This window comes from Ornithorhynchus anatinus, chromosome 17, assembly GCF_004115215.2.
Source record: "Ornithorhynchus anatinus isolate Pmale09 chromosome 17, mOrnAna1.pri.v4, whole genome shotgun sequence".
NCBI classification, from domain to species: Eukaryota; Metazoa; Chordata; class Mammalia; order Monotremata; family Ornithorhynchidae; genus Ornithorhynchus; species Ornithorhynchus anatinus.
Window position 1 is genome coordinate 7,679,115 of NC_041744.1, and position 12,311 is coordinate 7,691,425.

Genomic DNA, 12,311 nt, shown 5'->3' on the forward strand with positions numbered 1-12,311 from the left:
GTCTAGAGGGGGAGAGAGACAATAACAATTAAATTACGGATATGTATGTAAGTGCTTTGGGGCTGAAGATGGTGTGACTGTCAAGTACTCAAAGGGTACAACAGATGTGTGGACCCAGATGACTAAATTCAAACCTACATTAAAGTGATCATTTTCTATCCTTTCTCATTAAAATGCACATATACACACAAAAAAACTCCCATATTTTAGGGGATTGTCTTCATTTAGTCAAGTGCATTCATTTATTTGCTCATTCTGATTTATCAGTTTTCAAGATATTTTCTGTGATCTCATCCTCTGATTTGAATATATTCATAGCAGACACATATATATTGCAAGAGAGAAGATGAACTATCACATCTAAATGGGGAAAAGGAAAATCATAAATTCATACCCTTCAGATTTTTTCTTTCCTGCCTCTGCAGTGGTATCAAGTGATAGTTTGGGTCCCTCAAAAAAAAGGAGTGTATAATTAGCTTGTCTCATGAGCACTCTATTAACCTATTTGAACCCTAAAGACTTAGTCTTGCCCCATTTAATCCCTAACTCCTTGTCTCTTCATTTGATCCCTCTCTTTTGGACTGCTCTTTAAATTGGATTTAGACTCACTATTGAGAAACATTAAATTTGACCCAAGAATCACAGCTGAGGACTATTAAATTGTTCTACCTTCACCAGACTGAGCTCGGTATCCATTAGCTTTCTCATTCCCAGTTGCAGGTGGTCCGGAAACAGGAACAGAACCCCAACTGGGAAATCAAACCCAGGTCTCCCATAAGGCAATGCAAAAATCTGCCTGTGAGGTCACTGGCCTTCAAGTTAAAATGTTTCTTTAGCTGTATTTGTTTTTTTTTCTACCCTAAATCTGTAGATGGCATGAAATCCTGGTGGTATAGAGACCCTTAAATCCCTTTTGCTGTAATGTGAGCTATGAAACAATACACTGTTTTTAAATGAACTAAACCATTTTTATCACGTGGGGGTGATGACACGGTAAAGTTGGTTTTTCCGCGGTTTCCAGCTTTGCTGCCGAAGGTCCAGAACCCATTAATTCCCAATGGTTGTGGAATATAATGTGTATCCAGTACACGATAGTTGGGGGAAGGGAGAAAGAGGTTAAGAATCTGGGTAGCAAGGATGTTCTAGTCCATGAACAAACCCTAGCAAAGAGTGAAATCTTGATCTAGTTACGAGTGGGGCCAGAAACACAAAGCAAAACACAAACCAGACATTTGAGACTCACGGGTTGAAAAGGAGTGAAGAAGTTCGTTTTTCACACAGTTTGCGATGAAGAAGTTAATTTATAGTCTTGTCGTCCAGGGGATTGCCAGCCTCCCGAAAGAAACATTACGCATGATCTCTGAAAGCATCACAGATGTAGCATGGCCCAGAAGAGAGCAAGAATACTAAAACAGCTCTCTGCTAAAAATGAAAAGGATTATACATTCATTCACAAGAGTAGGCAACAGATGAGGAATTGTTCTACCAGCTGGAGCTGGGGTCAGTAGAAGAAAAACAGGAAGCCATATTTAAGGCTGCAGCTCATTTGTAGATACTTGGTCAGGAGTGCAATGTGTGAGTATCCTGGGGCATGCTGAGGTTGCAAGAACTTCCTGTACAACACTGTGTCACCCTAACGTAAAACGGTTCCACAAGCGCTTTGGGATTAACCCCCTGCCTGTACGTCACTGAAACTAAATCCAGATGACGACACTGTAGACGAGTGATATGCAAGATTCAATTTCACAATGGAAACAAGGTATAATCTGTGGAGCTACCTTGGCTTCAAAATGGCACCACAGGAGTAATCAAATACTGGAAGCACAGGATGTGGGAAAGGAAAGCAAGAGGGAGAAAAAAGTCACAGGTTGAGGGAGTCATAAGTCTCCCACTCTTAACCTTCCCCACAAAGGGAAACTAGGATAGCACAGAAAAGAGATCTTAGCAAGGGTTCACAAAATTAATGCCACAAAAGTTTTCCCTAGAGGGTGTGTCTAATAATAATTGGGTTATTTATTAAGCACTTTCAACCTGCCAAGCATTGCACTAAATGCTTGTAACTGCTTCTTACTTGCTTCTTACTAAACTTAACTTACTTCTTACTAAGAACTTGCTTCTTACTAAATGTAAGACACAGACCTGCCCTATATGGGGCTCCCTGTCTAAGGGGGAGGAATAACAGGCATAGTTTCCCCATTTCATAGATGACTTTAAGCTCACTGTAGGCATGGAATATGTTTATCAAATCTGCTGCACTGTATTCTCCCAAGCACTGAGAACAGTTCTCTGTCCACAATAAATAAATACCACTTATGATTTGATTGATAAGGTAACTGAAGCACAGAGGATTTATGTGACTTGCCCAAGTTCACACAACAGGTAAGTGGCAGACCAAGGCTTAGAAACCGGGTCTCCTAACTCCCAGGCCTGGGCTCTTTCTTTCCATTAGGACACACAACTTCTTTAAGGATCCTATTCCCACACTCTTTTGCCATAAGACATCATAACAACATCTCAAAGGAAAATAGCAGGGAAATGGTTAAATCGTGCTCTGGTACAGTAACTCATAAGGAACTTTTGTTTAAAGTATATATCAGCACTAATGAAGCTTGAGCTGGTGATATTTGGAATTTTCCACACCAGAAGCAGAAACCTTTTGGCTTCTTTCTTCCCTATTTTTATATTCTTGGGACAACACCTTCTTTGGCATTAAAAAGAAGCGATGTTGAAGTATGGAAGAAAAGTCCACAGTTGCTACCAAGGCAACTGTCTGCTGGGTCTGGGTTGTGGTGCTGCGGCCGAGTATCGGCACTAAACTGCAGTTCCTTGGGCCGAAAACGGATCCCACCCCAAAAGACATTGGCCTGTACTTGGCATCGTTCTACTCCCCTACCCACCTACCTCCTCATTGTGAACGTGCAGACAGTAGAGTGCAAGTGGTGCTAAGTCCTCGAAAAGTAGGCCTCCCCACTTCTCTAAAACCCTCCAAAGGTTTGCCCATCCATCTTCGCATTAAACAGACAGTTCTTATCCTTGGCTTAAAAGCCCTCAATCAGCTCTTTCCCATTCCTACTTCATTTTGCTGATCTCCTACTGCAACCCAACCCACACATTTGGCTCCTCTAACACAATCCCACTCACTCTGCTTCAATTTCACCTGACTCACCAGCAAACCCTTGCCCACGTCCTCCCTCTGGCCTGGAACTCCTTCCCCTTCCATATCCAACAAACACCACTCTCTCCACTTTCAAAGCCGTCCTAAAGTCACATTTCCTGCATGAAACCTTCTCCATGTCCTCATTTCACCTATTTGCCTTCCTCTCCGCATCACCTAAGATCTTGGATCTGTACTCCTTAAGCATTTGACATTCACCCTAACCTCAGCCCGAGTACTTATTTTTGTGTATATATATATATATATATATGTATGTATTCCTTACATATTTTCCCTATCTGTAATTTATTTTGTTGTCTGCCTTCCCCTGAAGACTGTAAGGTCCTTGAGGGCAAGGATCATGTCTTCTAACTGTTGCATTAGCGCTTAGTCCAGTGCTTGGCACACAGTAAGTGCTCAGTAAATATCAATGATTGACTTGACTGATAGATTGTTGGAACCTCTACTACTATAACCATACAAGGACCAAGGCGTGTTTCTCCTTCTTGATGGGAGACTCCATCAACATCATCACATGCACTGCAAGTGCTCAATAAACAGCAGTGATGATGAGGAGGAGGAGGAGGAGAGATGTTAGATTCTCCAGTCAGGAAATGGATGAATCTTGGTCCTGAGAACCTGCACAGTTAGATGAGAGATGCAAGGTACTTCATGAGAGAAATCCCATCCTTTGCCTCAAAAGTAACATTTTTGTCACTGCTCCAAGTTTACCCATATTAGAATGTCACATCAACCCATGGGAAATGCCTCCACTCCATACAAGTAAATTCTGCAAACCTCTGTAAGCCAAGTTAAACAAACACCCATCACAGTAGGTTGAGAATTCTTCCCAGACTAAAGAGGGAAAGGCTCACAGCATTAATCAAAGCCTGGAAAATGGCAAGTTACCCTCTGGTGCCAACTAGATCTGGGAAAGGACCAAAAATGACAATGCAGCTTGAGAACAGTCAAAAGGGAAATGAAGCTGCCAGCCTTTCTGATTCTAAAGCCACTAAGAAAAAAACCGAAAGTTTCTTGCCTACAGTGTGATAGGGAAAATAATCAGTCACATACAATACTAACAGGGTTTTGAACGGCATTTCTGGGAATCACATCTTTAAAAGTATGGTGAAATATGCTTATGGAAACCACCCAGATTCCAAAAAAGTGTGCTCTTTAAGACAAAGGGGGCTTCAAATTCACTTGTTAGGGTTTCTACTCTTCTATTTTCAATTGAATGATCTAATATTGTTTAGTGCTTTATTTTTCCTCAGAGCCCATATTTAAAATTCCAAGTCTACACTTCAAACCCTGCATAGTTACCAATCATAGCAGCAGTGGTTTGCTTTCCAGGATCCCTTAAAGAACAGCCAAGGAGAATCTTGTCATTTCTGAGTACACAGCTAAACTGTGCTCTCTCTCTCTTATTGCATAGCTGTGATCATGGGGAGGAAGAGTGGGCAGGACGGAAGGTGGGGAAGAGAAAAGGGAGAGGAGAAGAGGAAAGGCAGAGGAAGTTGCTGATAAGAAGAGATCTGATGATTAAGAAAAGGCCTTCTCCAAGGTGCCCCCTCCCATCTGTGGATCATAACTTAAGTTCTGGGTCTTAAGATGGCTTCCAAACACCATCAGGAACTCCATAATACCATTTCTACACTGGAAGCTTCTTGAGGGCAGGCATCATGTCTGCCACATGTGTTATTCAGTATGGATAGCTACTGATCTCTAGCGTTTCCAAATAACTTCCTGCAGCCTGGCTCACACGTCCTCCACTGTAGCAGTGACCTGTGATTTTGGGTGCTTCCCACACACCTTGTATTGGAGAATTTATTGAACTCACACTGGAGAATTTATTGAACTCACACTGTGTACCATCACTCCAAACTGGCTTATAACTGCTTGGCGACTGACCTGACCGAGGTCTCCGATTCCTTAACGGTTTCCACTGTGTCTCACCTATCTTGTAATCTACCCCAGGATTTAGTACAGTGCTTGGCACCTAGTAAGTAATTAAACACCCCAATTACTATCAGTCTAGCATATTTCATTACGTGACTTTAAATGAGGAATATCGGCCTGCTTCATCAGCTATCCGACTAAATCCTGGTCTCTACATGACCTACTCAGGCCACTAAGTTGTGACAGTAAGTCCACCAAGTGAGCAGTCTTCAAATTTTGCTGTATTGTACTTTTCAAGTGCTTGGTACCGTGCTCTGAACACAGTAAGTGCTCAATAAATACAACTGAATGAATGAATGAAATCACTACTGCACATCACTGACAAAAGAGACAAGGTACAATCAATCAAATGATCGATATCATCATTAAATGCTTCTCTTGTTTGCGTCTCTGAGCTATATGCTGAGAGAAAAAAAAAACACAGTGATTCAGATATAGTTCCTAAACTAAAGGGGTTCAGAATCTAATCAATGAATGGCATTCATCTCACACCCACTGTGTGCATTCTATTAAGTATTTGGGAGAGTACAATTCAACAGTTGGTAGACATGTTACCTGTCCACACAGAGATTACAGTCTATAAGGGGGAGAAGGAGAGGTACTCACCAACTACGAAGATAAGAATTCATGATTGCTGGGAGAAGAGAACCCTCAGTTTTCTCACGGCTTTAAGTGGAGCCAAATTGTTACATCCTCCCAACCTTTTAAGAGCTTTGCAAGGCCTGCTCCTCTGGTCCCATGGCCACTTATCCCAGAGATCAATCAATCCATCTCATTTATGGTACTCAGTACTTGGGAGAGTATAATATAACAATATAATGGAATAGTTAGACACATTCCCTGCCCACGATGAGCTTATAGTCTAGAGCAGGCAACTTAGATGGCTCCCGCTTGTGCTGCCCTTCTTGCTGAAAAGCAGCACTGACCCAGGACCTGAGGAGATAATTCTCTGGTCCAACAGGCCACTGCCATCCTGAGCCAGTGGCCTGTCTCATTCTGTCTCAAAGCAATTCTGCCTTCCAGAAAGGACCTCAACCTGCTTTGGAGGGGTCTGCGGAAACCTTAGTATGGAACGGGGACCAGGCTCTCCCCTCTCTGGAACACAGGTGTGACATCATGATGGCTTAACTTCACAGTATTATGTTATTGTGACATCAGAAAGTCACAGTGCCATTTCTAGCCCCACAGCAAACTCAAATGCTTAGAAGTCCCTAGCTACAAATTGGATTCTGACTAATAAAAGCAATTGAGGTTGGCATCTTCACTACTGACACTGTGTTAAGGACTAAGAATAGGTAGACAGATAAAGGCTGAGAAGCAAGGAAGCTCTATTAGAGCTTTTCATTCAGATTTTCTTTTAGAGTATTATTATTTTACTTCCTGGTTCTATCTCAATCTTGTAAGAAAAATGTCATCCACTAAGTCTTTATTCACTTATTTTTCCTATGTAATTCATTCAAAGACAAATCTTCCTTATCATTCCATCAAGGTTCTGGCAACAAATTCCACTCAAATGACTGAGAGGTAAATCCAAACATAGGTGCTGCACACCAAAAGCCCTATACACAATACCTACACTTTAGTTCAATTACTTCAGGGGTCATAAAATATCTAATAAGCATTCAGTCAGGTCTCCCTGATTCTAGTTCTCCCAATATTTCCGATTGATAAAAAATCTACCGATCAGTTCAATGTCAGTCATTGAGTAGAAATGGAAAATTGCAGCTTTCATCTCGGGTGCAACAACGAATGAGTTATGTGGGACTCTGCAATCTCAGAGACCAGGAAGCAGAAAAACTGACCTTGGAAATACACAAAGTCCATTGTTTGGCTCTAACTTGGATCACATGGGCCTCAACTGTTACTATTTTCCCCCAGTATGATGATCCCCTTTGCTTTTAAGAATGAATGGCATGTTTCCCAAGGCCTGATCAAGGGATGGCACAGGGGCTGTTTTCTAAAAGATTGGAAAGTTGGCATGTGAAAATATTCCCAAAGCCTGTGGAGCAATGGGCAGCTCAGTTTGACTGCAACTGACCTTCAGGCTTCATACATCCTTTGCCAATGATTTCAAAATCTGAACAAGAGAATGACACCCCATTAGCAATCTGGCTGGTGTTCTCTAAAATGGGATATACTGACATCTGGGAGTGGGAGTGGAGGAAAGGATTCTGTAGGGGGAGAAAGCAGAGGTCACGGTAACACTGAAGATGGAAAGTAAAAATTGAAAGGCGCAATCTGATGCAAAGGAGTAGGTGCTAACACTCATTTACGAAGGGGCAGAAAAATAAGGCAAAGGCTTGGGAGGCAGCGACTGTAAGGGAAAAAAATGCCAAAGTTCACGCGGGAGGAGAAGCATTAAAAAAATGCACAGGAATATGCAAAACAAAGTGGCAAAGTGGCACTGAGAAAGGAGCTCTTTCATCTAGTTTTTAAAAGGAATGTCTACGACAATTTTGACTTTTGCCTTCAAAAAACACATTGTTCCAAATGTATGTATGCCCATCATTCAGTAACTTGATAAACATTTAATTGCCTTGATAATAGAGCCCTATCAACTTTGATTCCCCTTCTTGGGGACTACCACCGCTCCAAATCAGGAGAAGCAGCAGGCTAAGGGAAGGAAGCTTGTTCTCTGCCCCTGGTCCCAAATGACAGAGAGGGGAAGGAAGCCACATGGAGGTGGCATCTGATTAAGGAGATCAGACATTCCAATCTGGGCAGGACATTCCTCAAATTTCAGGATTTGTCCAGGCTCCCACTTTAGTTTCTTCTGACCACATTCATATTCCAAAACAAACCTAAAGCGGAAAACCTGGTCAGCTGAGATGCATGTGCCTCTCAGTCAATAGGAAGGGGCACATAAAGGATAAGGGGATAAGAGGGAAAGGAGAAGAGAAGAAAGAGAGCCATGGCTATTTGGATTTAGGGGGGAGAGGATTCAGACAACACCAAAATTGATTTGACTGTAAGAGACATATTCCTATATTGTCTTTCTGTCCATCACTAGTAGAAATCTTCAAAACTTGCTATACAGTGAGTGTGATGAGGTTGGTCAGAGGCTGGGAAGTCGAAGCAGGATGGCCTAGTGGAAGAAGCACGGGCCTGTGGTCAGAGGACCTGGGTTCTGATCATGCTTTCACCACGTGTCTTGCTGTGTGACAATGGGGAAGTCACAACTTCTCTGTGTCACAGGTTACCTCATTTGTAAAATGGGGATTAAGACTATTAACACCACGCGGGACACAGGCTATGTCCAGCCTAATTTGTATCTACCCCAGCACTTAGTACAGAGTAAACACTTAACAAATACCATTAAAAACAGAAAAAAAAGGCACAATTGCATCAGGCTTTCACCGAGACCACACTTATGCTCACAGTCATACTTTTGAACACCAAATCTATTTGAGCCAAGTTGTGGATACCTAGAACTTACTCATGTTGTGTTGTGGGGAGACTTCTAGGGTATGCATTGGTGGCACAGTGGCGAGCATGGATGCCTTCCAAGCAGTTGACCTGGGTTCAATTTATGGCCAATGCAGAATGTCCTAGAGAAGCAGTATGGTATAGTGGATAGAGCACGGGCCTGGGAGTCAGAAGGTCATGGGTTCTAATCCTGGCTCTGCAGCTTGTCTGCTTTGTGACCTCAGTCAAGTCACTTCACTTCTCTGTGCCTCAGTTACCTCTTCTGTAAAATGGGGATTGAGACTGTGAGCCCCACGTGGGAGAGGGACTGTGTCCAACATAATTACCTTGTAACAACCCCAGTGCTTAGAACAGTGCCTGGCACATAGTAAGCACTTAAATACCACAGTTGTTTTTTTAAAATACTTCCAGTGTGTCTGTTCCACACTATCTGATGAAAGTATACATTACAGCAAAGCTGACTGCACTAGGGAAACACCAAAGAGGAGTCATCATCTAAGTGTGATAAAAAGGAGTAGGGCTGTGACACACTGCAAAGGATGAGAAACAGCAATCTTTCCACAACAGAGATAAACTGTGATCTCTGGAATACATAGGCAAGAAAACTGGCTGGTAAGCAAAAACAATCCTTCCTGCTTAGATGGGCCAAAAGATGTGCTTGCGAGACCTTGGGAAGAGGTCAATGGTTTTCTTTCAGGGTGCAGTTTTCTCAAGCAAATCCACAAAGAACCTGGAGGAGTCCCATTACATATTCAACAAAATGAAATTAATTTTTCTTGCTTCCCTTATGCCAAGTCAGCTATGTCAGGCATTTGAGAAATCAATTGCTATTTGCATTGGAAATACCAGTGTGGTAAAAGTAAAATACCAGCTTCTAACTGGCATTTCCCTTCATTTACTTTCAAGCCAGTTGCAACATACTTCCCGTTAATCAAATTCCCCAAATAAACAGCTGTTTGTTACTGATATCTAGGTTACTAGATTACATGAATGACTAGAAATAGACTAGAGAGCCTCTCTTTTCTAGGGTACAAGTTTGAATATGGCTTCTGTTAATATTGATCCTTGACTATTACCTATATGTGAACTCATCTGCTCACACGGCTTCAGCTATACTGAAAATAAAAATAATTGTGGCATTTGCTAAATATTTCCTTACTCTGAGCAATGAACTGTATTAAGTGCTGGGATTGATTCAAGGTAGGCAGATCGGACATGGTTCCTGTCCCACGTACAGCTCACAGTCTACGGGGGAGGGAGATCAGGGATTGAATCCCCATTATACCTATGAGGAAACTAGGGCACTGAAAAGTTAAGTGAATTGCCCAGCGTCACACAGCCCACAGTCAGCAGACCTGGGATTAGAACCCAGGCCCTCGGTCTATTCATTAGACCACGAATTATGTTCATCAAGAGTTCATCAACATTATGAAAAATGCTCATTATAGTACATGCATCTTAACCCATGCCATGGATATATACACCACTGTCTCCCAATATTACACTGTGTTCTATTCAAAAAGATCTGTTTTGTCAGAAGACGTTCCCTAATTCCTTAACAGCAGTCTAAAATGTGTAGTGAAAACATGTGTTATGAAATAAGGGAGTAAAACTTTTTGGCTTACTTTGCTATTTGTGGCAAGTTGGCTGTACAGTGAGGCACATTTCATCCTGGAGCAACTACACATTCTAATGTATAATATACTCTAGTAGCTTGACGGGATCAATGTACAACTGAAAACACTCAAATTAGAACCAAGGGGCATCTTGTGCATCCAAAGAAACAATTAGTGCATCAACAAAAAAAATCGAGCTGGCTCAGAAATTTCATACATGAGGAATAGTTTTTTCTTTCAAGCAGGTAATATATATATTTACTAAAAACAAAATCCAAGACTGGCAATGCTTACTGCAGTTTGGGCAAACTGATAAAGCAAGGATGGTTCAGGATTTTGGGTTCTTAAATCACTTCTTCTGACACTTTTCTCTCCATCTCTGGGTTGAGAAGGCTGTAAACAAGCTATATAATAATAATAATGTTGGTATTTGTTAAGCGCTTACTCTGTGCAGAGCACTGTTCTAAGCGCTGGGGTAGATACATGGTGATCAGGTTGTCCCACGTGAGGCTCACAGTTAATCCCCATTTTACAGATGAGGTAACTGAGGCAAAGAGAAGTTAAGTGACTTGCCCACAGTCACACAGCTGCCAAGTGGCAGAGCTGGGATTCGAACCCATGACCTCTGACTCCCAAGCCCTGGCTCTTTCCACTGAGCCATGCTGATATACTTTTCTTACACTACCCAAAGTCAAAAAACACATCTATTTGACCTTCAGATAAAGTTTTGGAAATTGAACTGGAATTCTGAGCTACAGGTAGCTATAATATACTTGTACACACAACCAAAAGAATGAGATGAAAATACATTTCTAATTTCTAATACATTTTCCTGTGCTGTGACAAATGCATAGATTTTGCAAAGCAGAGCTTCACTCGGTACTTCAGGAACAAAAATCACTTGCAAGAAAGGACAATAAGAAGAAATGAAAGAAGAATTAATCCTTGAACAGAAGAGCATATGTTTCACCATCCTCATGAGGAATTGGGGGTCTGAAGGCCTCGCCGACAGTGTTTCAAGAAATCACAGCCTTAGTCTAAACTTTTCCATGTAAATTACAATTGTGAATTAATGTGTCGGCTGGGATATGCTCCCTGTTCCCTTCAAAACCATCAATTCTATCAAGTTGTTTGGCAGAACTGAGGTGTGGACACACAGCAAGATTCAACTCAAAGCCTTTTTGTGTTAAAGGGAACATGGAAGATGCAGATACTCTGGCACTGGGGAAGGCTTTAGAGAGTGAAAAAATAGATGAAGGAAATGGTATGCTTCCACTATTCTGTATTTAGTTCGCAAAATAGCATATCAATGTAAAGGAGTCCATGAAATTACATTTACATGAATCAATGATATTTATTGAGCACTTTGTGCAGAGCACTGTAGTGAGAACTTGGGAGAGTACATACAACACAGTTAGCAGACAAGTTCCCTGCCCATAACAATATAATAGTCCTTCCCCAGTTTTGGGGGCCACCAATTTCTAGTACAAAATGGGGCAATTTTTATTGAGGAAAGGAGAGGAATAATTCCATAACCAATTAAAATGGCTAAAAGAACCTGCAAGTGGAGGATTATCTTATTAGTTAGTTTAGTTTTAGCCAAGATATGATTTGGACAGAACACAAAACAACCTCCCGATTACAAAAAGTACCCTGGGGGTTATAATAGCACACTCCCCTCTCTGATATGCAAGGGGATTGCCAAATCACCTCTTAGCAAAACACTTTCCATGGCATACTGCTTACTCTGACAGGTTACTTTAGTAGGTTCCTCCCCAGCAATTCCCATGATAATCTAAACATTTCGTCCTTGTCATAATCCCAATTTGTTTTTTTTAAACTGCACATCCTTATCTCTTTTAAGCCTTTGGGAAACCCATTTGACCAGAGAGAATTTCTAAAATTCTCAGTTGAGATCTAAATTAATTTTCCAAATTTTCTCTAAACGTTGGGGTATCACAAACTGGCCACCCTGTCCCTCTTGAGAAAAGGAGTAAAAAATTGAGCAATATGTACTTGGACTTTTATGATTTATTAGTGCCTTAACTAGATAGATGAGACCAAAGAGACATCTAATGATCAAAAACAGGGATCGTAAGTAATCTCAGTATGTTTGAAAAGACTTGCTAGGAAATGATGTAAAGAATGTTGCCACA

General features: G+C 41.5%; 1 protein-coding gene and 1 long non-coding RNA gene across 8 annotated transcripts in view; one reads left to right on the plus strand and one right to left on the minus strand.

Moving 5' to 3' along the window:
* SPECC1 (sperm antigen with calponin homology and coiled-coil domains 1) overlaps window positions 1-12,311 on the minus strand; it is a 198,095-nt gene that overhangs the window by 110,854 nt on the left and 74,930 nt on the right. The gene's annotated exons all lie outside the window — the stretch shown is intronic.
* LOC114817709 overlaps window positions 1-12,311 on the plus strand; it is a 77,815-nt gene that overhangs the window by 52,283 nt on the left and 13,221 nt on the right. The window lies entirely within an intron of this gene.